Raw genomic sequence first — 25,681 nt, 5'->3', positions numbered from 1 at the left:
GAAGGGAAGGGAAGGAAAGGAAAGGAAAGGAAAGGAAAGGAAAGGAGACAGAAGAGGGGGAGAGAATTTTGGATTAAGAGGGAATGTATTTTCCAAGGATGTTACAGCAAAATTTCTGTGGATTTCTGTGTGTGAGTGTAATAGAGAGATTTTCTGCCTCTTTCCTTATGTATTTGACTGTTATACCTGTTCATTTAGTATTTATTACCTTTGTTATGTAAAGAAACATGTCGAGTCTGGTTAATTATACACTTTGCATGATAACAACACCACACCTCTTCTCTACAACACTAGGAAGGCTTTTGTACAACTAGAGAAAAACGTAGCTGTTGATGGCAAATTTCTGAACATATCCTGGGCAGGCATGCTGTAGTGAACAGGGACATCCCAGCCTTTGGATGCTTCCAAGTTCTGGGCCTGCAATGTTGCAGGCTGCCCGTGCAAGGGGCAGTATGGTGCTCGTACGCCCTGGGATGTACCTATGACTTACAAAAATAAAAATCAAAAGCTGGGATATGTCCCAGTTAATAGGGACAAGTGGTTTGCCCAGTTCTTTCCTTCTCTGAAAGCCTTACTCCAGGATGGGGAGTTTCATTAAGCATGAAGAAAAGCTAGGCTAAAAGCAGAGTCAGTAAAGGAGTCAGTGCAGCAGAAGGGCTGAGGAAGGGGAAGCAGCATATTCAGAGATCTTAAATAAACTTCACTGGTGAAGTTCAACTTGAGTAATACAAAAGAACACCTCTGCCACTCTTTTACCGTACAGAAAGGAGACAAGTTATGACCCTGGGGTAAGAAGAGGCAGTGATTTCCATGGTACCATCTTCCAATAGTGCCACAAAATGGCATAAAGAGACTTCAAAAAGTTGTAAGGAGCCAACACCTGGTAGTGGCTTCTGTGGGGATGTTCTGGTTTGACATCTGGCCACCAATACGTTAATTTTTCACTTCTGCTTCTAGACTAAGAAATAGGGAATAGGTCTAATGAAAGGAGCTGAAGAACACGGAGGAGTACATTCTGCACCAATACACAAGCTACTTGTACCTCCTACACAGGCAAACCCCAGCACGGGTCTTGCCTCTTACCTGGAACAGACTGGAGGAGGAAAAGGAGAAGAGCCATGAGGCAGGAGAAGAGCTTCATGGTGGAAGGTCTCAGCTGCAGCGCGGAGCCAGGGCCACAACACCAGAGCCTTTGAGCAGGGGAGGAGGGAGCACTCTTGCATTTATAGGGCTGTGGGAGCAGATCTGGCTGTCCAGGGGACCTTGGCAGTGGTGGGTACAGAAGGCAATGAGTTCAGCTTGACCGCTGCACATGGCTACACCTGAACAATGGCAGAAGATCACAAAAGCAAGCAGAGAAGTAACTACACCTCCCTGCTTGGCCGCTGGGAAGGCTGCTTCTTAATACTGACTCACATGGAGAGCATCTTTGTTACTTGTTAACTTCAAAGATCAACATGCTTGGTAATGGACCACCCAGAGAAAATTAGGCATTGTTTTGGTGGGAGGGAAGGCACCTGGAATATCAGAAGACTGTTGATGATTCTGAGAATAGCAGAGGGTGCAAGGAGCTGCTGCAATGTTTGCAGTCTCCATTCATCGATGCAAAGAACCTACTTTTTGCATAATTTTTCTAACTGAATAATGAAATTTGAACCAACTAAACAACTAGTTTTCTTTCTGAAAACATTAGTCGGTTGACATTATGGACTCAATTCGGTTGCCCACACATACAGGCCTAACTCCTGCGGGGTGCCCAAAAAGTTAGGGGTCTTAACTCATGGGGCTACCTGGTCAGACACAGGATCTCTGAGACAATCTGCATACGAATACAGGGGCAAATGGATGGCCATGTGTGTGGTCTCATTTATTTACAATGGCACTGGACACTCAGGTGTGGTCAACTGACCACTCAACAGCAGTGATCAGTGCTACACTCACACACTGAGATGTAGGCATCTAAAATGGATGTGGCTGTGTGGGAATGAGGTGTTTAATTAGTGGCTCTAGGTCTCAAATCACCTGTTTAGCTATAGTGGGACCTTAGGAGCCAACACAAGTGCACTGAACATAATTGTACTTAGCTGGCCAAGTCCAGAGCTACGGGCATCTATTGTCATTAGAGATGCTTCAGGGATCCCATCTGGCCTCCAGCTGCTGCTCCATGAGGGTGCAGATCCCCCATAGCTCCTGCATGATATCTACCAGCCCCAGGCAGACAGTGACATTTCTAAAATCATGGGGCCTCTCAAATGTCTCTAGTTTCTATGTGTGGGCAAGTGGGCAGCTGGGTCAGTTTCTAAATGTTCTTCTCAGTGGTGAACTTCTGTTTGTGACCATTGTGTAGAAGGAAAAAAAAAAAAAGAAAAAAAGAGATTATAGAATCATTTGTGATGCAATGAACAAAAGCTTTAATACAAAATAAAGCACCTCTAGTAGCAAGGGATCCTGGCACAAAATAGCACAGTGTCAGCTAGCCTTGTGTAAAGCAGGAGACCCAGGGTACTGTTCCTCTCCACTAGATGTATGGTTGTTTTTTTTTTTTATACCACATACAACAGGGTAAAGAAGGTAAAATGAACACTTTTCTTCAGTACTTGATAGTCTGAAAAGGAGCACTAAAGGATTTAAGTTTTAAAATTTTTTAAAAGGTTTAATACAAAATTTTAAGTAGCCCAGGGAAAAACAGAACTGGAGCTAGCTATGAAGCTGTCAGACAAAAAAAGTAGTGATGTCCTCTTATCCAGCAGTGTTGTATGGAATAGCCCTGGAAAGCCTTTCTTCCATATGAATTGTTGCAGTGAATGCAAGCTGCATCTATGACTTGCCTTGGTGTAACAAAATCCAAATTTATTTTGAAGAGCAAGCCTTCCACTAATTTTCATGCTTGGATATCTAGTCTTGTGCATCTGAATATGTATGGACTGAGATATCCAGCTGGCATAGTTATTTTCCCTCTTGAGAGATTTACCTGAAAAACTCCATTGAAACTTCTGATAAAGTGAAGTATAGAAGATTTTTTTTCCAAACTCTTCATCTTACACATTAATCAAAATTGTTAAACCATCCACATAATTGTCTTCAAAGAAACTGGGAATATATCATTAATTTTATGTATGTACTTTTGTCTCAGTCGTTACAACAAATATGAGTTACAGCAGAAGCTTAGTAAAATTATTAGTTAACATATAAAATATAGTCTTCATAAAATACAAAACTTCCTCCTTTGTGTGAGGTACAGAAATCTGGTGCATTGTCAGAACGACATGTCTAATTTGTTATATCTATAGTGCATAAGATAGGAATTTGTCCCCTTAAACCAATTTGTTGCATCTAGCAGTATGAGAAGTTAACTCCATAAGAAAAACAGGAAAAGCATATACTCAACATCAAAAACAGAAGAAAAATCCTTTTATCAAAGGATCACGAATAAGTGTAAGTTAAAGAGCAGAAATATTTTTGAAGCTAAGAACACGCCTCCTTTTTCTTTATGCTTTGGGAATATTCCTGGGTATTTCATACAGCATCTTTATTTGTTATAGAAGCAGCTTGCAATCAGATATTCATTTATGTGGCAGTAAACTCTGCAGCTCCCTCTTAAACCACATCAGAAGTTATCCAAGACATCCCAGGTCCTGACGCCTGTACACAGAAAACATTTTGTACTCTGATGAAAAAGGATAGGCACAAAATGCAAGATCAATGGGCTTCTGGTTGCATTGCCTGCGAGTAATCTACATGTTGTATGCATAGGTAAACTTCTGAGTGATGCATCAAGCTGGAAAACAGAAAGGGGTTTGATTTGGACTGAAGTGAGCTGAGACTTTGCCAGGTTACTGCTATGAAATTACCATTAGAAAATAAAATACATTATTTCACTTAATGTGAACCTTTCCATTCGTAGTGAAATGAAACTTTTTGTGCTGTGCAGGTGTGAGACACAAAGGAAGTAAGAGTTGGGTCTTTACAACCCCCCCATGAAGTGGTGCTGCTTTAGTTTTATTCAGACTTTTAATCAGCAGAAGGAACCAAACCCCAGCCCGTCTTTCGTCTGTAGAAAATAGCTGAGGAACAGCCAGCATCTCCAACTGAAGCTCATGCTGTTTTCTCTCCAGAATGATTTAATAAATGTAACCAATACCTGCAATCCATTTGCAGATCCCCGCAAAGCTTCAAGTCCAAACTGCTGCAAATGATACAAACATCAAGTTATTATTTTTTTTACTAAGAAAGGATCCTTGCTCTACTCTGGGATGGTTAATCACCTGAGGTGGTTAATCCTCAGGGGACAAGACAGACAGGTCCAAAACTCTCTCCTGTTGGTTTTTGGCATTGCCTTAGCCAACAGGCTCTTCTGGAGCAAGTTTTATGATGTCTTCTGCTGTTTCTTCTGCATTAAAGTGCAGGGCATGACTTAGAAAACTGAAGTGGGTTTCAACCACGTAGTCATGCTGTCTCCATGTGAGCTAGGCATCTGAGTGACTAAGCTACCATCCATCATATCTGAGATATGAGTTCCCACTGGCTGGAAAAGGGGAAATGTAACCCCCATTTTTGAAGAGGGAAAAAAGGAAGACCCAGGGAACTACAGGCCAGTCAGTCCCAACTCTGCCCAGCAAGATCATGGTGAAGATCCTCCTCAAAACTATGCTAAGGCACATGAAAAATAAGGAGGTGATTTGTGACAGCCAACATGGCTTCACTAAGGGTGAATGGTGCCTGAGAAATTTGGTGGCCTTCTATGATGGCGTTACCACACTGGTGGATAAGATCAACTGCTGTCATCTACCTGGACTTGTGCAAAGCATTTGACACTGTCTTGCATGACATCTTTGTCTCTAAACTGGAGAGACATGCATTTCACGGATAGACCCCAGGCTGGATGGTCACACTCAAATTATTGCAGCGAAGACTTTATGTCCAAGTGGAGACCAGTGATGACTGGTGTTCCTCAGGGGCTGGTCCTGGGACTGGTGCTGTTTAACATCTTTGTTGGCAACATGGACAGTGGGATCAGGTGCACCTCAGCAAGTTTGCTGATGACACCAAGCTGTGTGGTGTGGTCAACATGCTGGACAGGAGGGATGCCATCCACAGGGACCTTGACAGGCTTGAAAGCTGGGCTCAGGCGAACTTCATGAGGATCAACTAGGCCAAGTACAAAGTCCTGCACATGGGTCGGGGCAATCCCAAGCACATATACAGGCTGGGCAGAGACTGGACTGAGAGCAGTCCTGTGGAGAAAGACTTGGGGGTGTTGGTTGGTGAGAAGCTCAGCAAGCCCCTGCAATGCATGCTCACAGCCCAGAAAGCCAATCATATCCTGGGCTGCATCACCAGCAGCATGGCCAGCAGGTTGAGGGAGGTGATTCTGCCCCTCTACTCTGCTCTTGTGGAATCCCTCCTGCAGTGCTTGTGTACAGCTCTGGGGTCTCCAACATAAGAAGGACATGGACCTATTGGATTGAGACCAGAGGAGGGCCAAGAAGATGATCAGGGAGCTGGAGCACCTCCCCTATGGGACAGCGTGAGAGACTTGGGGTTATTCAGCCTGGAGAAGAGAAAGGAGACCTTATAGCACCTTCCAGTACCTAAAGGAGCCGGCGAGAAAGCTGAGGAGGAGTTTCTTACAAGGTGGAAGGTGTCCTTGCCCATGGCAAGGGGGTTGGAACTAGATGACCTTTGAAGGTGTCTTCCAACCCAAACCATTCTGTGATTTTATGATAGGGGTGTCACAAAAGCATCATCTTGTGGAGATGTAGGGGGATATTGAAAGCAACTGCATGCACACCCTGGGATGTATGGGAGCAAGGAAAAATGGTTTTCACCTCCCTACTCTTCTTCTGGGGCTTTGGCTTTGCTTTCCGTCAGCTCTTCCTTTTTTTAGTTCACCCTTGACCTCCTGAACCCAAATCTACCATCCTTTTAACTCATTCCCTACACCGTCAGAAAGACAGGCCAAATCCTGTGCCCCATACCTCCTCTACCCCCGTTTCTCTCCACCTACTATGCCACATGCTTCCTACCTTGAAAGCCAAATCTGCCTTGGACCCTGGTCTCCAGGCTGCACTGGAAAGTACAGATCTTCTCAGTGGCTAGGAACCATGTCTCCAGGATGCTGCACTTGCTCCTTTTGCTTTCAAACACTTTGGCAAATATTCAGATGGCTAGTTAACCCATCCTGGTCAAGCCAGCACAGACCATGAGTCATCTCCCATCTCCACTCTTACATCATGCAGAGCAAACATCTGAATATTAAAGAAGTAAGAACTTACACCTTAGAGGTAAAGCAGCAAGTTATTAAGAAAGCTGTGCAGATTAATTAAGGTTCTTCTCACATGGTTTCAGTTTGAGTGGGTGTTCTGGAAAATGTGTCAGTAAGAATGCATGACTGCACTTCTGCAGAGATTGCATTTGGTTTCATAATGCATTTAAATAAAAGTATGTGGAAATCACCAGAAAGTCTCCCCAGGGTTGTGTACACTCCACTGCTCTGCCACACTTCAGTTCCTCAAATGCTAGTGCCATACTCCAAGAACAAGGCATTACAGCAGTCTGGAATTAACCATCTTGGTTTGTGCTCGGGCTGCCAGGATTTCATTTCCACAGAAATTCTGTTGTATTATTAGAAATGCCATTTTTCTACTTAAAAAGTAATTTCTTACCATCTTAGAAGTGGTCAGTGCTGCAGGATCCTGTACCTGTTGCCTAAAGCCATTGTTTTACTCCCAGGTGCTCATGCAGTTCTCTTAAACAGGATCAAATGCTTTAGGGAGGTCCATAAACTAGAAATGAGTGTTTGTGCTCTCTCTTTTCCAGGGAGCCCTGAGAGAATGCTTTGTCACTTTTCTGGCTTTTCAAGGGTAGTTTGACAAACAAAAAGGATTTTTTTTTTCCTCAAGGAACAGAATAAAATTATTTGGTATGTTTATGGATGGGATGCCCATTACTCCTTATTGCTTTCTCTTGGGAACCATTGTTGTATCACAGGACATACAGCAGGGTCATACCTGAGGTGCAGATTATCAGTTTGCGGGTGCCACGAGCATCACCCTCAGTTTTGCAGGTGGGCAAAGAGCACTGAACAAGTGAGATTAATGATACAGTTTTCATAAGGATCTGCCTGTACAGTGAACTGCACTGCCAACAGTCATAGTGAAACAAACGGTAGCTGACAGCACAGGTTCTCCTTCAGAGCAGAAGAAACCAGTGTCACTTCCTTGAGCCTGATTCTATACATGATATTTATTGATGTTGTTCTGACCCAGTGGCCTTGATACCAATACAAACCTTCCCCTTACCCAATGTGCATTGTTCTCTGCCTTCCTGGTTTCTTTGCTAGCTTTTAATTTCAAATCTACAGGTGTGGTTGAGTGTCACGGGCAGCCATGTGGCAGGAGAACTATTTATACCCATTTTCAGGCACTCCAGGGAAATAGATGAAACAAAGACCTTGACAAGAAACCTTCAGCTGGCTCAAGTTCCCACTGAAGCCAAGGAAGTATCTCAGCTCTCAGATAGGATCCAGCACTGTGCTTTGACAGACTGGAGCAGGAACCCAGCTTTATAGTTCTGCAAAGTTATTTTTTAAATTTCAAAAAATGGTCCTGTTCTGTGCAATGATGGGCTCAAAATGTTTGTGCCTTTTTTTTTTTTTTTTTTTTTTTTCCCCATGGGAAATGAAGGACAAATGCAAAATCTCGAGTGTGTTAATACCCTGGTAGAAGAGGAGTGCTTGTTGAGTTATCTTACATTCAAAATCCTTCCCTATAATTTCTAGCCATTAGGGATTAATGTCCTAAGTATTAGACAATACATGATTATACAGTCACAGTCCCCTTCAAATTATGATCAGAAATTTTATCCCAGGAAAAGTCTTCCGATTTGGAGTGCCATCTCATTCTACCTTGATGCCTCAGCACTTCACTTGCTCTTTTTTGTTCTCCTCCTCCTCTCCCAGGTTATTCCAGGCATAAGACATAGTTTACACAGATCACAGAAGAAATACTTACACATGGGGAAAGCTCTGCACCTTGCCTAATGAGCTGCAGCTGACCTACAGCTGGGGCTGGAGAAAGTCACCAACCCTCCACAAAGTCACTGCTTCCTCATGCTCAGTGTTGCAATGGTCACAGGAAAGGCTTGTTTCCAGTTCATCCAGTTTACCAGCAGACAGGACTGCTGGAGACTTTTTCATGCATTTCCATGCAGGGTGTGAAAATGCCAACAACTGCAAAGTCTGAGCTAGGTCATTTTTATCACTATTTTAGTCATTAGCATTATTAAGATGAATCACCCATGATTTGGGATCTTCAATTTTGTGGCTTTTGGTGGAGTATGTCTTACATTAGATAAATCCAAATTACAAGTGGGGGTCCCTTCATCCTGCTTAAGATGTCTACAATTTAGAGCCTGCATTGGAGCCACTCAGGTAGCCAAGTGTCCTTTCTACAGTGTGATATTCTGGCAGACTCATCCAGCGCTTGCTTCTCTCCATTGACTATAAAAGGAATGCAGAAGACTAGTTCAGATGGAGGGATCTCTACTGTCAGCCTCCAAAAGAGATGGGATGAAATCCATTCCAGCTGTCTAATCTATCCCCATCTTCTAGTTTTCCCTCAGGGTCAATGGAGATACAGGAAGACTTCAACCCTATCTAATGTATGGGTTGGAAGAGACCTTAAAGACCATCTAGTTCCAATGCCCCTGCCATGGGCAGGGACACCTTCCACTAGAACAGGTTGCCCAAAGCTCCATCCAACCTGGCGTTGAATCAACAACCTTGAAACAGATGGCTGTTTCTGTTTCATCTAGGGCACAGAGATAAATCTGCTTCCCCCAAGCACTTGCACAGATTTGCAATGGCAATATAAATCAGCAGAATTTGATTGCAGTTGGGGTTTAGTGCTCCTTGAGCTAGCTGAAAAACTGACCTTATTTATAACAATATAAGGGGGGTGGGGGAAATGGAGTGTTCTGCTGAGAAATTTGAAAATTTCAGTATTCTATCAACTGATACCATATAGACTTCAATATATTCTGTTTACAAATAGACACAGCAAAGCCAAGTGTCCAGAAGTATCTCCTGAATCTCTTCAAGATATTTTATGGCCCTAATATTGTATCAACTATCTAACACGTGAATACACACCCCTATGTGGAGACACCTACTTTAAATGTTCGAATCTTTGAGCTCACTCCCACCCTCAGGCAGGATTCAGCTGCCTGGACACGGTATCACTACAGATGTCCTGAAGCATCCAAGATATTAGCGTGGGACAGAAATGTGTGGGATACTCAATGTTTCCAAAGGGGCAAATAGAGACCAGGCAGCATATCCCATAACACAACACTAGATATCTGAATTTAGGCAGCTGAGTGTCTCCCGTGTGGGATAAATTGGGAGAGGTGCCACTGTGAGGTGGTCAGCAGGGAGCAGGCATCAGGTGAAGCCTGTGGCCACATCTGAGGCTTCACTTCTAGAAAACCCTGAGCTGATGGGGGGAAAGTTTAACAGAGACCAGTGGGACTGAAAAAACAAAATCTAATATGGGCTGTGGAGAAAGAACCGTCTTTCCAGGAAGGAAACCAGCTGAATTTCCAGCGCAGCCTAGGGACGGAGCATCCTTCACCGAGCAGAACGCCCCTCCGGTCCGGCTTTGCAGCTTGCGGAGCCCGTGAGCGGGTCCATGGCTCCCTCTTGCGGGACGACTTGCTGCGGAGGAAGGGACAGCAAGGCCCTCCTGGTGGGGCAGGGTTTGGTCGGGGGGGGGGGAAAGGTAGGTGCCCGCTTCTTCGCTCATCTTCAGCATCGACCATTCACGTAGTAAATGCTTGTTGTTTGTTAATACATTTGGAGCGCAGGGATGGGTTTTGGCGTCAGAGATTGGATTGTAGGGACCGGAGCGAGCTGCTCACATTCAGGATGAGTGTATAACTAACAAAGCTAACTTATGATGTTACGTCATTTATATAACTTTTAAAAAAACTTTGTAACTATAGTAATAACGGGAGCTCTGCTGCCTAGTGCACAGGTAAGCATCTTCCCTCGAGACACATTCAAGTTTCTAAAGCAGCATCCCACCACAGGAGACCTTCCCCCAGTGCTTCATGCCTTGCTAATCAATGCTGCCTCATGCAGTCAGAAAGCAGTAACCACACGATGTCATTTATTTATTTATTTTTAAATAAAACTAATTTTCAAAAGCTTGAAAATGCAGGATTTCAGAGAGTCTTGTGCTTTCTTTTTGCACACGAGAAGAACCTTTCCATGTAAAACTGTACCCTACTGCTAGCCCAGGTGAGAGTGTTGTTGCTTGCTCCCAAACAGCTATCCACAAGTAGAAATCTAATAAAGATCATCACAGTCTTTCCTTCCAAATGAATACTGTATATCTTCTCATGTACTTATTACATACAGATGGTGGACAAGTAGCTCATTAGCTGGGCAATTCAAGCAAAATGCCTTAAGCATAGATAGTTAACTACATCCACTGCAGAAAATAAATGCATCCATTAAACTATCAATTATGCCATTCCTTATTTGGGTGCTCTAATTTTTATTTACATTTATAAACCATTTTCTCGATTTTTGTCCTAATTTCTAAAGAATTTTTCTGAAATGGATCATTGTTAATGGCAACAATAAATTCAGCATTGCATCACAAATTGGTGCACTTACATTAAATAGTTTATTTTCTTTAAAAGGAAAGAGACATATTAGTAACGGTGTCAGAGCTCTAGCTATAAGGTTTTTAATATGAGCTCTGAGGCAAACAGGAACGGAGTTTAAAGGTGTCAGAATCTGTGACACAAGGCCAAAGGCAGGGGCAGTGGAGAACAATGTGGGATGAATTGGAGGTGGAGCAAAGCAGAGATGGTTTGAGCAGAAGAAAACATGCTCAGAAAGAGAAAGGGAATGGGGCAAACGGAGGCACAGCCACTCTGCCTCTATCCAGTCTGCAGGAGTGCCAGATGAAATGAGACATTCACGAATGAGGTGTAACAACAACTGTTTTTGGGAAAAATGCCTGATGGATTTCTGATAGAAAAATGTGTTATTGCTGGCAGAATACATGTCAGAGAAAGGTGATAAGCCAGAGCCAGGGCAAAACCCATGGCGCATTATTCACCACTTCCAGAAGGACACCAGGACAGCCTGATCCCCATCACCTCCACCACGGCCAGCCTGTGGGCAAGAGTAGGTTGAGCCAGACCGGAGTCTCCTGGTGGTTTGTCCATTGCCCTGCTAGCCCCAGCCCCCTGCTCTTATTGTGCCCACACCATTTCCCTGCCTCAGCCTTCCTCCAGCATGCTGGCTGGGGTGGGCATGGAGTTGAAGAGGAAGGAGGAAGGTTTCACCTCCTCTCTGACACCCTTGTCCATGACAACCTTGTGCTAACTACCAGTGAGGAAAGGACTGGGCACCCAGAGCTGGTGGTGGACCTTGCCTGCACTGGAGGGATGTCTTGCCTTCCTTGCAGAAGGTCTAGCTGCCATTACCAGCCAATACAGGCTTGTGGCTGGGGAAGGACTTCAGGAGCTGTAGTGCCAGCTGTGACTGAACTGAGCCCATGGGCTGCCTGCTCTTGACACTGTCCACCACCATTTCTGGGTACATACCCAAACCCCATCTCTGGCCGTGCTGCAGGAGGGGACCTGGTCCCTTCCCTGTGTTCTGCCGTGGGCTGCCATTCTCCCTCGCAGCATCCCTGAGCCTGGCTCCCGCTCACACTGACCCTGTGGCTCACCCCACCCCACCCTGCATATTCATCCTGCAGCCTGGACTCCTCTCTGCAGCCAGGCCTTGGCCACCCTCTCCTCAGGTTGCCCCTTTCTCTCCATAGCTACAGCCTTGCTGAGGGGGTTGCTCAGACACCTCTGTGGTGGTGTCCATGGAGAAGACTTCCCCACCACCCAGGCTGGTGTTCCCGGTGGGGAGCTGCATCCTTCCACCCTGACCTCGTGGCGCAAGGGCAGCGCGTCTGACTCCAGATCAGAAGGTTGTGTGTTCAAATCACACCGGGGTCAGCCCTGGGGCACCACTGGCCGCCCTCTGTATTGCCCCTACTTTTCTGGGGGGCTGCCCTGCCTGTATCTGCAAGACATCGGCCAGCCCAGCTATAAGGGGGCACCTCAGGGGTGGCTGAGGGGAGGGGGAAATGTGATGCCCAGAGTTTTCCTTTCATCTCCAGTTCAGGGGCTTGTCGTGGTGGGTATCCGCAGCAGGTGACCTCATCAACAAGCAGAAAGAAGAGAAGTCTTCCTCTCTGAAGTGCTCCTGGAGAACCTGGACTTGTCCTCAGGCAACACTTGCCCAGGAGGCTAACATGAGGTGGTACAGTCAGTCCAGGGGATTTCTGGAGGGGGTCAGGGGCAATTACTCAATGAAAGACCATGGCAACAGGGAGACTTTCTGAAGAATAACATGAGAGGTTTTTTCAAGAAGATTGAGAAGGAGTGTCTAGGGACCTCTAATCTGGTCAGCATCAGTTCAGAGCCCACATGAAGGCGGTGGAAGAAATATTCCTGAAAGCCACGCCCAAATGGAGGAGGGACATGAAAATGACTGGAAACAGGGATCATGGATTTATCAACACCAGACCACTTTTTGCCAGCACGATAGGTTTCTTTGAAGAGATCATTTCCTCAGCGGTCAAGAGGAGACCAAGGAACATCATCTGTCTTGAGTACCATTTGATCTCTGACAGGGCCTCCCAGACCTATCACTGTAGCAGGTCACAAAGAGCCTAAGCTGAATCGCAGGGCGGCTGGATTGTCCAGCTGATGTTCGTCACTGCTTGATGTTGCTTCGGATGTTCTTTGGTGTCCTTGTGATGGGTTCAGGGGAAGTTCTCCAGAATGAAGGACACAGGAAGGCTGCCAGGACCACAGGGGTGGCGAGGGGCCAGGGCCAGTGGCGCAATGGACAACGCGCCTGACTACGGATCAGGAGATTGCAGGTTCGACTCCTGCCTGGCTCGACACTTTTAGCATGGGGAGGTTCCTTCTCTCTCTCCACGAAGGTTGCCTTCTTGCTGGCCATCATCCATCCTTGGGGCCTTCTGCTAGGCAAAACTGCTGAGGTGTCCTCTTGCCCTGCAGGAAGGAAAGAGTTCCTCCAGACCTTATGGTGGAGCTGGGCACCTTGTCTCATCACTCTCCTGCTTTCCTTACTGACACCCTTCTATTTCTGCTGCTTACTCTTGTTCTGTACTAGGAATACTGCATGCAGCTTTGGGCCTCCCAGTATAAGGACAGTGATCAACTGGAACAAGGCCAGTTGAGAGTGATCAAAATGGTATGGTGTGGGAGCACTTGCTATATGAGGAGAAGCCATGGGAACTGGGTTTATTTGTCCTGGGGAAGAAGAGGTTTCAATGAGGACCTGATAGCAACTCTCCTGTATCTATGAGGAGATCATCAAGCCAGGTGCCTCGCAGTGTTTTATGATGAGAGGATGAAAGGCAATAGGTATAAATGGGAGGTTCTGGCCAAATGTGAGGGAAGGGTGTTTTCCCAAATTTTGTGTCATTGATGAAGTTGGGAAAGAGAGAGGGATAAAAGGAGGGAGTGAGGAAGGGAGGGGGCTGCAACCAAGGCATGAGGAGAGGGGGTAAGCAGGTAAGTTTTCAGCTGGTTCAAAAGGGGCCTGGTGGGTGCCAGGGACAGTGACTGAGGTAGGGGAGACATCTCACCTGCCTAGCAAAAGACTCAGCAGCAATGCCTGGCTTATAAGGGTCGGGGTCAGGCCTGGATCTCCTGGGAGCTGTAGTGGCCAGCTTTGGGGTAGTCCCCATGAGGAGCACACCCCCACCACCCAGGTTGGGTCCATGCCTGGGGGCTGCATCCCTCCATGTCCATCTTGTAGCAAAAGGGCAGCACATCTGACTCCAGATCAGGCGGTTGTGTGGTTGAATCACACCAGGGTAAAGATTCCCTGTTTCTGCAGGGTACTGCTGGGGTGCTTCCTCCCCACGTGGCGGAACTTTGCTTTTGTCCTCTCTGATCACAGAATCATAGAATCACAGGATGGTTTGTGTTGGAAGGGACTTTTAAAGGATGTCTAGTCTAGCCCCTCCTGCAATGAGCAGGAACGTCGTTAACTGAATCAGGTTGCTCAGACCCCTGTCCAACCTGACCTTGAATGTTTCTAGGGGCATCTACCACCTCCCTGGGCAACCTGGTCCAGTGTTTCACCACCCTAATAAGGAATTTCTTCCTTATATCTAGTCTGAATCTACCCTCTTTTAGTTTAAAACCATTAACCCTTGTCCTATTGCTACAGGCCCTACTAAAAAGTCTGCCCCCGTCTTTCTTATAAGCCTCATTTCAGTATTAAAAGGCCCATCCTATCATGAAGGTTGTTAATGAAGGTGTTTAAGCGTGTTGGTATCAGTATCAACACCTGCAAACGCTATAACTAACAAGACGCTTGATACATTTCCAACTGGTGATCCCAACACTTCAGGTCTTGTAGTCCAGCTGGCTTTTCACCCACCTTCTTAACCTCTCCTTCAGACCATATATTCTCAATCTGGCTACAAGAAGACTCTTGGAGATTTTATTTAAAGCCTCACTTAAGTCAAGATAAAGAAGTGTTTCCTTCCCAGGTTCCATCAAGGCAGGCAGTTGGGTAGATCAGGTAGGACCATAGTAAATCTATGCTGGAAGTTTGCAACTACTTTTGTGTCCTTCATGTGTCCATTTTGCTCAAGTGATTCCTGGTTTGGTCATCCTCTGCCATGAATAATCCACTGCCATAAGCTCTGTCAGAAGGGAAAGGGACATAAAATTGAGAGTAGACTTCATCTGTAAAGACAAGAAGAGAAGGCATTCAGTACCTCAAGCCTGCTCCACATCTGTTGCTATTTCCCTCCTTCCCTCACTCAGAAGGGGTCCCATATTTTCCTTAATTTTTCATTTGCTGCTAATGTGATTCTAAAAGCCATGTAGCTGACCTTCCACATCCCTACCAATCTCAGCTCCAGATGAGCTTTGGTTTTCCTGTGTCAGCACCGAAGTCTAACCATCAGATTGGGGGAATGGTTATCACCCTGTTTGATGCTTGTGGGACCACATCTGGAGTCTTCATACCGTTTTGGGATCTCCAGGACATTTACAGACTGCAGTAAGTCCCGGAGATGGTCATCCAGATTAGAAGGTTGTGGAGTCCCTGGTAAGGAGTGGCCTAGGTTTCTATAATACAGAGAAGAGGAGGTCAAGGATTATAATCTTGTTTCATACTATGTGTACCTACAGAGAAAGTGGAGCCAAGCTTTTCTTGTGGGTATCGAGGAACTCAACAAAAACATATTATATCAAGAAAAGTGTCTGTTAGGAGACAGGAAAAAAAATGTCATACATCAGAGGTCACACATTAGGACAGGGTCCCAGAAAGCTTTTGGAGTTCCCCGTCCTTGGAGACATTCAAAGCTCGACTAAAAAAATGACCGAATGTCAAAGACTTCTGTGCTCTGTGCAGGGGATAAGATCACCTCCTTTCCAGGGATCTTGTAAAAGTCTAATTTTTTCTACATTTAACTAAAACCTCTTGCACAACCCCCTGCTCCTTTCACAAAGCCCATCCAGCGATGGGAAGCCCCCAGAGCTCCAGGAGGGCCAGGGCCAGTAGTGCAATGGACAATGTGTCTGACTACGGATCAGGAGATTGTAGGTTTGACTCCTGCCTGGCTCACCATTTTCCTGGCCTTAATACTGATGGTGACAGGGGACCTCTTTCTCCATGGTGGCCTGCCTTTGTCTGGTGTTTCTCCCTTCTTGCTGGGCCTACTGCACAGCAAAACCCTCCCTTGCCATCAGGGGAGGCTCTGACTGGATATACTGGCAAAAAAATTTCACCATCAGGATGGTAAATCACTGAGAGAGGGGCCCAGAGAGGCTGCGGACTCTACATCCTTGGAGCTCTTCAGGGTTCAAGCAGTCAAGGCACTGATATGAATGTCTTAAGTCAAGCAGAAATTTGGACTAGAGACCTCCACATGTCATTTCCAACCTGAATCACTCTATTATTCAATATGAAGTTCCTGTTCCCATACTCTTTTGCTCCCCACCAGGGACACCAGCCTGGGTGGTGGGAAGTCCTCTCCATAGGAACCACCCCAGGGGTGTCTGGGCAACCCCCCCAGCAAGGCTGTAGCTATGGAGAGAAAGATGCCCATGGACAGATTATCCCAGACCAATTGGACATCAAGCAAGATCTCACTACCCACAGCTCACCCACTTGGCCCTCTGTCAGCAGGCAAGAGTAAGTGGAGGACAAAACAGGTGGTCTTCAGCTGAACTCACCCCTCAGGTGGGCACAACAGCTCCAGAGAGTCATGAGCTGCTCCAAGCCCTGCATTAGCTGGGAACTGTAGCCACACTTCTCATGGGGCAGGCAAGACGTCTCCTCCAACCCATCAGAGCAGCTGAGGGCTGTAGACCACCATCTGCCTTTGCTGCCTGGCCTCCTTGTGGGGGGACTCAGCACAGGAACCACTTCTCCTGGGTGCTGGGACCAGTAGAAGCAATACTGACCTCTCCCCCGTAGAGAGAAGGCAAGGCTGTCATAGATAGGGGCTGTCATGGATGGGGCAGGAGGAAGCTAGGTGTGGTCTTGCACTTCCCTTTGACCAGCAACACATCCAGGTGATACATAAACCATGGGGGGCGGGCATCAAGTGGGACCAGGGGCTTGGGCCAGTGGTGCAATAAACAATGTGCTTGACGATGGATCAGGAGACTGCAGGTTTGACTCCTGCCTGACTCTTGCTGAGGTGACGAGGGACAGCTGCCCTCATGAGGTCCTTCCAGGATTTTTGTCCATGTCTCTGGCATCAGCATCACAGGATCATCAAAGCTGCAAGCATGCCACCTGCTTCAAAGGCTATGATGCCTTAAGTCCTTTCTCAGCCCAGCCTAGTGACTTGCTAGACTGCTGGGCAGCAAGATTGCTCCTGAGGTCTCCAAGTATGTTTTCTTCATAAGCCCTGTGCAGAACTCCTCTGTCTTCCTTAGCATCACTGAGTGAAAGCTACCTGAAACCTCACCATTAACTGTGGGTAAGGAGTGGGTGGAAAATGATCTGGGACATTGGGCTTGAAGGGTTGTGGTCAGAGGCTGGAAGTGCTAATGGTGGTTAATTGCTCCCAGAGCTCCTCAGGGGTCAATGCGGACACTGATACTATTGGACACCTTCACTGACAGACTCAGTAATGGGGTAGGATTAATCCTATGTGAGTTCGTGGATGATACCAGTGTGGAGGGGAACAGGTGACACTAGCAGGGATGACTAATTCAGAGTGACCTGGACAGGGTGAAGGAAGTGCAGCAAAGGCAAACAGAACATCCTGCATCTGGGATGGGATAACCCCATGCAGCACTACAGACTGGGGGTGACGGTCAAGAAAACAGCAGTGCAGAAAAAGGCACAGAGGGTCCTGGAGAATAACAACTTGAACAAGAGTCAGCTGTGTGCCCTTGCACCCATGAAGGCCAAGTGCATGCTGGGCTGTCTTCGTGAAGTCACCAGCTCAAAAGGAGGGATTATTGCCCAGCATCCAGCGCTTCTGAGACCATGATTGGGGGACTGTGTCTAAGACTGAGCTCCTCAGTACAAACAAGACACTGACAACATGCAGCAAGTCCAGCTATGTCCTTTTCTATACTTTTCCACACCTCTTTGAGCTTTTCCCGTACTTAGTGTTTTTTAAAGCCTGCTGGCAGGCGTGCTTTTGCCTCATTCTGTCTGACATACCATGTATTCTCCTGAGCGACTGGTTTCAGCTGGGATAGAGTTATTTTTCTTCTTATTAGCTGGTGCAATGCTATGTTTTGGCTCTGATATGAGAACAATGTTGATAGCACACTGATGGTTTTAGTTGTTGCTGGGTGATGTTTATACTAAGTCAAGGACTTTTTGGTTTCTTGGGCCCTTCCAGCAAGAAGGCTGGAGGAGCACAAGAAATTGGGAGGGGACACAGCCAGGACATCTGACCCCAACTGGCCAAAGAGGTGTTCCATACCATGGGATGTCATACTCGGTATATAAACTGGCAGGGGTTGGCCAGGGCCTGGGGATGGTTGCTCAGGGACTGGCTGGGCATTGGTCAGCGGCTGGTAAGCAGTTGTGTTGTGCATCACCTATTTTCTTTCCTCCCTTCCCTTTGGATTTCATTCCCCTCCCCCTCTGTCTCCTTTTCATTATAACCCTTCTTGTTCTTACTGTTCTTTCATTTTTATTTTATTTCAGCTATTAATTTGTTTCATCTCAGCCCTGAGTTTTGCATTCCTTTACGATTCTCCTCCCCATCCCTCTGGGTGAGAGGGAGCAAGCAAGCGGCTGTGTGGCGCTTTATTGCTATCTGGGATTTAACTGCAACAGCATTCCTTATTTCTAAAAGAAGGCTGCCAAGTCGTAGCAGTGAGGGGTCTGAGATGCCTGGCTGCTGCATCCCTCCACCCTGACCCAGGGGCTGGGTGTCTGAATCACACAGAGGCCAGGCTTGGATCAGCCCTGCAGGCAGGTGGCCTCTCTGTGCTTTCCGTGGGGCTCACTGATGGTGCACACAGAACTTTGTGAGACACTGACAGTCAGCAGCAAGACCAATGTGAGCCTCAGAGTACATAACATGCCAGGACAGCCTGAGAGTGCTGGGTCTGTCCAGGCTACAGGGCAGCAGTTGAGGAGGCATCTTCACTCTGCCGTGGGATCAGCAGAAGGCACCGAGATGGGACAATAGCCAGGAGGAGGAAGGCCCTTGAGGTGGGAGAGCAGGAGGAACCTCCCCATGCTAAAAGTGTCGAGCCAGGCAGGAGTCGAACCTGCAATCTCCTGATCCGTAGTCAGGCGCGTTGTCCATTGCGCCACTGGCCCTGGCCCCTCACCACCCCTGTGGTCCTGGCAGCCTTCCTGTGTCCTTCATTCTGGAGAACTTCCCCTGAACCCATCACAAGGACACCAAAGAACATCCGAAGCAACATCAAGCAGTGACGAACATCAGCTGGACAATCCAGCCGCCCTGCGATTCAGCTTAGGCTCTTTGTGACCTGCTACAGTGATAGGTCTGGGAGGCCCTGTCAGAGATCAAATGGTACTCAAGACAGATGATGTTCCTTGGTCTCCTCTTGACCGCTGAGGAAATGATGTCTTCAAAGAAACCTATCGTGCTGGCAAAAAGTGGTCTGGTGTTGGTAAATCCATGATCCCTGTTTCCAGTCATTTTCATGTCCCTCCCCCATTTGGGCGTGGCTTTCAGGAATATTTCTTCCACCGCCTTCATGTGGGCTCTGAACTGATGCTGACCAGATTAGAGGTCCCTAGACACTCCTTCTCAATCTTCTTGAAAAAACCTCTCATGTTATTCTTCAGAAAGTCTCCCTGTTGCCATGGTCTTTCATTGAGTAATTGCCCCTGACCCCCTCCAGAAATCCCCTGGACTGACTGTACCACCTCATGTTAGCCTCCTGGGCAAGTGTTGCCTGAGGACAAGTCCAAGACCCCCAGGAATGACTAAGCATGCAGTTATGAAGCTTCTTGCAGTTTCCTAGGGAACTCTTCTTTCTGCTTCTTGATGTGGCACCCTCAGTAAGTTTGCAGATGACACCAAACTTGGCAGGAGTGTTGATCTGCTCAAGGGTAGCAAGGTTTCTACAGAGGGATCTGGACAGGCTGGACCAATGGGCCAAGGCCAATTGTATGAGGTTCAACCAGGCTCAGTGCCGGGTCCTGCACTTGGGTCACACCAGCTCCACGCAGTGCTGCAGGCTGGGGAAGGGCAGCTGGAAAGCTGCCTGACGGGAAAGGACATGGGGGTGCTGGTTAACAGCCAGCTGAATACGAGCTGGCAGTATGCCTAGGTGGCCCAGAAGGCCTGTATCAGAAATGGCCAGCAGGACCAGGGCAGCGACCATCTCCCTGCACTCGGCACTGGTGAGGCTGCATCTCAAATCCTGGGTTCAGTTTTGGGCCCCTCACTGCAAGAAAGACCTTGAGGTGCTGGAGCGTGTCCAGAGACAGGAAATGGAGCTGGGGAAGGATCTGGAGCACCAGTGTGTTGAGGAACAACTGAGGGAACCGGGGTTGTTTATCTTGGAGAAAAGGAGGCTCGGGGGGACCTTCTTGCTCTCTACAACTGCCTGAAAGGAGACTGCAGCGGGGTGGGGGGGTGTCAGTCTCTTCTCCCAGATAACAAGCGACAGGACAAGAGGAAACAACCTCAAGTTGCACTAGGGGAGGTTTAGATTGGGTATTAGGACAAATGTCTTCACTGAAAGGGTTGTCAAGCATTGGAGCAGGCTGCCCAGGGAGGTGGTGGAATCACCATCCCCAGAAGTGCTTAAAAAACACATAGATGCAGTTCTTAGGGCCATGGTTTAGCAGTCAACTTTGCAGTGCTGGGTTAACAGTTGCACTTGATCTTGAAGGCCTTTCCCAACCCAAATAAATGATTCTATGAAAGTGTGGCAGATATTTACCACAACATGCCCCTGCACTGGTCTCCACTCTGGTCATGACCCATAATCACTCAACTGGACCCACTCCAACTGGCTGAAAGGAAGGCTCTGGGTGTCATGTTTCCCCCACAGTCCATTCCCAAGGTGCCCCCTATAGTAGGCCAATACTTGCTCAGGCAGGGCAGCCCCCCAGAAAAGTAGGGGCAATACAGAGGGCGGCCAGTGGTGCCCCAGGGCTGACCCCGGTGTGATTTGAACACACAACCTTCTGATCTGGAGTCAGACGCGCTGCCCTTGCGCCACGAGGTCAGGGTGGAAGGATGCAGCTCCCCACCAGGAACACCAGCCTGGGTGGTGGGGAAGTCTTCTCCATGGACACCACCACAGAGGTGTCTGTGCAACCCCAAGAGAAGGACTATGGGAGGCAGAGAAGACAGGATCACCCACTGAGGAGAGGCCAGCCAAGTTGTGCCAGTAGTGCAGCGACCTGGCTGGAGGGTGAAAGCCCAGGGATGGGTGGAACAGAGGTGCAGAGATAACAGCATGGGTCCGGGATATGTGGGGTAGTTGAACTCAAAGCACACTCCACCCTCCTGTTGGGGGGGAGGTGGCCTTGCCCAGGCTGTGCAAAAGGCATAAGGATCCCTCCTGCCACAGGACTTGAGGTGGGTGCCGTGCATCTCCCAGGTGAACCAGGCCTCTCTCCCCAGAGGAGGTAGCGGGACACCATCCCTCCTGCCCCTCCGGAGACACCACGCTCAAAAACCTGTTTCTCCTAGGAGAGGCCCTGCAGGGCTGCTCTGGGCATTGGTCATGTTTTGGCCTCCCTCCTCTGAAGTACCTCATTTAGAGCCCTCCTTTCAGGCTTACAAGGCAACTGACAGAGGTGTTCCCCCTCCTTTGTTCAAAATCAAAAATTCCCTTCTCTCAAAGAACAGCCCATGGCCTTAAAATCCAGGATGACATGTGGGAAAGACACTTCCTAGCCCTGACCTTGTGGCGCAATGGTAGCGCATCTGACTCCAGATCAGAAGGCTGTGTGTTCAAGTCACACCGGGGTCAGGATGTCCTATGTCCGTTGGGTAGCACTGTGAGGTGGCCTGTCTCACAGGCACTTGTTTTTGTCCTCCTGCTCTGTACCCCATAGCACTGAAGAAGGGCAGTAAATGAACCATGGCAGAGTGGTCTTTCGTTGCTGGACCAGTCTTGAGAAGTATCTGGATAGCTTCAGACTTCCCTCATCCTATGTCTGTAATGATGACAGGATTAGTGGACATTCCAGCTGTGGCTCCACATCTGGGTACCACTTTTGGTCCCAGTTCCTCTCCAGAAAGGCAAGGACAGCTGACTACAGATAAGGACTTCCACAAAAAGCCCAGCCTGTAGCCTCCTGATCCATAGCAGGGAACATTATCCGTTGCAGCGGTGGCCCTTGCAAGCCTGTGGCAACATATTCTCTTGCTGCTATTTGTGGTTTTTTTGCCTTCCATCTTATCTCTGTGCACTCTGAGAAAAGTCCAGGTCCATCTGCTCTATGCCCTGCTGTTAGGTGGTTGAAGGTTGGGGTAAAATCCCTTTGCATGTTCTTCCTCAGGTTGAATAAACACAGTTCTTTCCAACTCCCCTCACATCTCAAGAACCCACATCTCCCACCACCTTGGTGGCTCTCAGTGGACTTGCTTCACTATGTCAGTGTTTTTTGTTGAGTCTGTTGAAACACTTAGCTGTGGGGAACCAGAACCAAGCTGTCAGGACTAGCCGTCAGGATCTTTAACTCTCTACTTATTCTTTCCCTGGTTCCCCATGCATCTGCTGAAGAGATGGACAGAGGGTATAGAGGGCTGGGGAAAAAGGAAAAAGAAGCTGTGGGAAAGACCTTATATGAGTTGTACTTCTTTAAAACTAGTTGAACTCTTTTAAGAGCTCTTTAAAGGTGAATTTTAAAAGACGTAAACAGTGGGCATAATGAAAAGAGGCAATGAAACAATGAGAAAGGCAAGAAAAGAGCAGAGGGAAAGAAAGTAATTTCTCCAGCTGTACCCACATCTGGGGTGCACCCTCCCGCAGCAGGTCCAGGCTGCTATGCCTGTGCCAGGATCAGGGATTTAGGAGGAAGCAAAGTCCCACGGTTCTGCATCCTACACTCAGAGGAGGGCATTGACCCAGAAATCCAGGGACTCTTCTAACAAGGCAGCCTTGAGCTCACACCTCAAATGAATTCAAGCATTCCTGATATTTTGGACAACACCTGAACGGTGACATCTGAACACAGTACTGGACTGACATCTTCGGAAGCTCATGTAGCAGTTTAGCCAGTGAGGAAGATCGGCTAAGGGTATCTGGTAGATGGAGTGTTTCAGAAAGATAATTTCCATGGATTCGTGGGTGGTGGGATTGCATGTGGGCTTTGGCAATACTGCTGGCTTGAGAGCGCAGGGAGCTTATTCTGCCTGGAGACAGGCTGTCCTGTCCGACTGCCCAGCCCTGGAAGACCCCCTTTCTGCCCATAGCTTGCCTGACACCATCCACAGGTGTCTTGGGTGATGGAAACAGAGGGAAAAACAGACAACCTCTAGGCTCAGACCAACCCACAGCTGGGCATCATAGCTCTAGGGAGCCCTGGGGATGGCCTAAGCCTGACATTGCCTGGGAATCACAGCTACAGACAGAAGGCTGAAGAATCTGACAAACCAAGGAGGGCAAGGTCCTCAGGGTGCTTCCACTGTTCCTAACCCTGTGCCAAAAACCTAAATGTGGCTCCTTCTGTGATTCCCGTTCTCACTTATCTGGTGAACATAGACCTGGGGGCCCCTGTCCCATGTCCCAAAACCCCTGGTATGTCACCGGTAGGTTGAATGAGCAGATTTAATCGGTGGCTGCCCTCCAGATGTCGCTACCTCACCGTTGTTTGACGTTCTTGGCTCTTCTAAAAACAAATAAGGAGAGCACCCGAAGGCAGGGGGGAGATGTCTCTTGACCGTGAACCACATGCACAGAGCTGTAAGATGGGAAAAACATGCCAACCCCTGTATGTGCTGAGTGCATCCACTCAGCTGCGACCACTGCTGAACCAGGGGCAAGATTTATACCACCTCTTTGTCTCTGTAATGTGATTTTCTGCCCCTTTGACTTCTCTGAATGGAAAGAAACTCACCTATTTCCTTTTGCAGATCTTCCACAGCTAAAAAAACCAACCCCAAACAGTATAGTACAGGTTGCTAGATGCTTTTGCTGGGAGTGCTAGCACACTGTCAAAAGAATGCTAACTGGTAAGGAGTATTGTTCTGGTATACTCCTGGTTAGAGGTATTATTTTCACTGCAGCCAATGAGAACAGGTTTTACATTTCATAAAAAATGCTAAAATGATTCTCACTCTTCAATGGGCTGAACTTTTAAGACTTTTTAAAGTTGTTTGTTTTTTTTTTAAAAAAAGCGTGACTTGAGTCGCAATATAAGCAAAAGCTGGTTGGGGATGAGGTTTAATCAAAGGGACAGTTTACCAGGCAGTACAACTTGAAGTTTCCCATGCAAGGGAAATTGTCGTAGGCTACTTAATAAACAAATTATTTCTCAATCTTGAGTGCCTCTAAGTTTTTCTAGTTAAAACACTCTATCCTACACAAACAAAGAAATCTTTGAGGCCATATCAGACTGGCAAGTGTCAGGGAGAAAGGTTTAAAAATGTTCCATAAGATTGTAAATCCTTGTAAAAAATTCTGTCTCATATATAACTGTTTTCCAATGAAAATTCAGTTCTCGGAAAATTGTGATCACTCTATTGAGATCTGTTTTACAAAGCAGTTTACTCTAAATATTGACATACACCTAGCTAGGCCAGAAGAGGACATGAGGGTTGTGAGCACCAGCCCAACCCTCCTGAATTGGGACTCCTGCTCACAGCACCAGGTAGGATCCCAACTCTGGTTTTTCTGTCTCTGGTGAAAAAGATTACAGAAACTTGAAATGTATTTAACAGGCAATGAGGATGTTTTTCTGGCTGTATAAGTGTCTGTGCCACTCTTGTGTCCCTGGGCCATGCTCACTTCTAGCACAATCCCACGACTGCCCTAGAAGCTGAAGTTTTGTTTTCATTTCTCTCCACACTGTTGATTCAGGGCTTAGTGTCTAAGTTGAGGGCAAAGTCACATCTCCCTGTTAGTGATCAAGGTGTGGTCATTTTTGTTCTGCCGGACCTTTTTAAGGATAAAGATCCTCCTGTTTGTGGAGAGAGGCTAACTCCTAGGCACTGGTGTCAATAGCAAGGTCTTCAGCCTCTTTTCCCCTCAGTATCTGAATCACTGATGAAGTGGCTGCTGGAGAAGTGATGGAGGAGTCTATTAAAATCTGAACTGCAAGGTTTGTGTCCCTCATTTTCTCTGATCAAGCCTGTCTCTGGTGGCTCTCATCCCTACCCCTATTTTGATTTAAGGCTCACCCCTGCCTTAGTGCAGAAATGAGATGGGTTTGTGTGTTTACCACCTTTTCAAGGTGTTTTCCTGGGTATTTGCCAGATCATTTTCAAATATGCAAACTGCCAGAAAAAGGATTGTGAGCAAATTTTCCTCATTGATCAGGAAACAAAAAGACACACAGATGCTGGTGCCAGAGTAGCTCAGCTACCACTTCTATTGCTTTCCCAAATAATTTAAATTTGCTCTAAGTATCAATTAGTTGCACAATTACCCAGCAAGGCAAATTCAGCTGCCGCTGGGTCACATGCAATACCCTAAGATTCAGCAGATTCTTGGCTGCTGTCCCCTCCTCTGCTTGCTTCTTTCTGTGCCTCTATTTCCCTGTCCCATTGGTGACTTCCCACTAGAGAAGGGCTTTCCTGGGTACGAGGTGGGGTACAACAGGGACTACCAAATTCTAGCGCAAGGGAAAGCATGATTAACAGGGCATGGAGAGCTGTCTATAAAATTTCGCTGTTGCAGTCTCAGTCCATTTATTTACATGTTTACATTGGGAAAAAGGGGAAAATCCACTGTTTATCCATTTCCCCAGCAGGGTGATGTCCCTACATTATACAGCTGAAGAAAGGCAGGGGGAAAGCCATGCAGTTACAGTGTATCTGTGTAACATGAATTCCCCCATCTGAAAGAGCTGGGAGACCTGGCAGACCTTCTCACCTTGCTATTATCAATACACTTGTCATGGGTGTCTGATGTCACGACCATGCTGTTCTCTCAGCACAGCCTTTTCACAAGGTTCATGCCAGTGCAA

The 25,681-nt window shown here is 47.2% G+C and overlaps 1 long non-coding RNA gene across 1 annotated transcript; it reads right to left on the bottom strand.

Annotated features, from left to right (window-relative positions):
• Window positions 1–298: 298 nt before the first annotated feature.
• LOC308064238 lies at window positions 299–25,681 on the bottom strand. The gene is made up of 3 exons (XR_013928317.1): window positions 6,027–25,681; window positions 4,142–4,186; window positions 299–2,605 (listed from the first exon to the last, which is right to left on the bottom strand). It is a non-coding gene; the product is annotated as an uncharacterized lncRNA (long non-coding RNA).

This window comes from Falco punctatus (genome assembly GCF_963210335.1).
Source record: "Falco punctatus genome assembly, chromosome: 5".
Classification (NCBI taxonomy): Eukaryota; Metazoa; Chordata; class Aves; order Falconiformes; family Falconidae; genus Falco; species Falco punctatus.
This window is presented reverse-complemented; position numbering and strand designations above follow the sequence as displayed.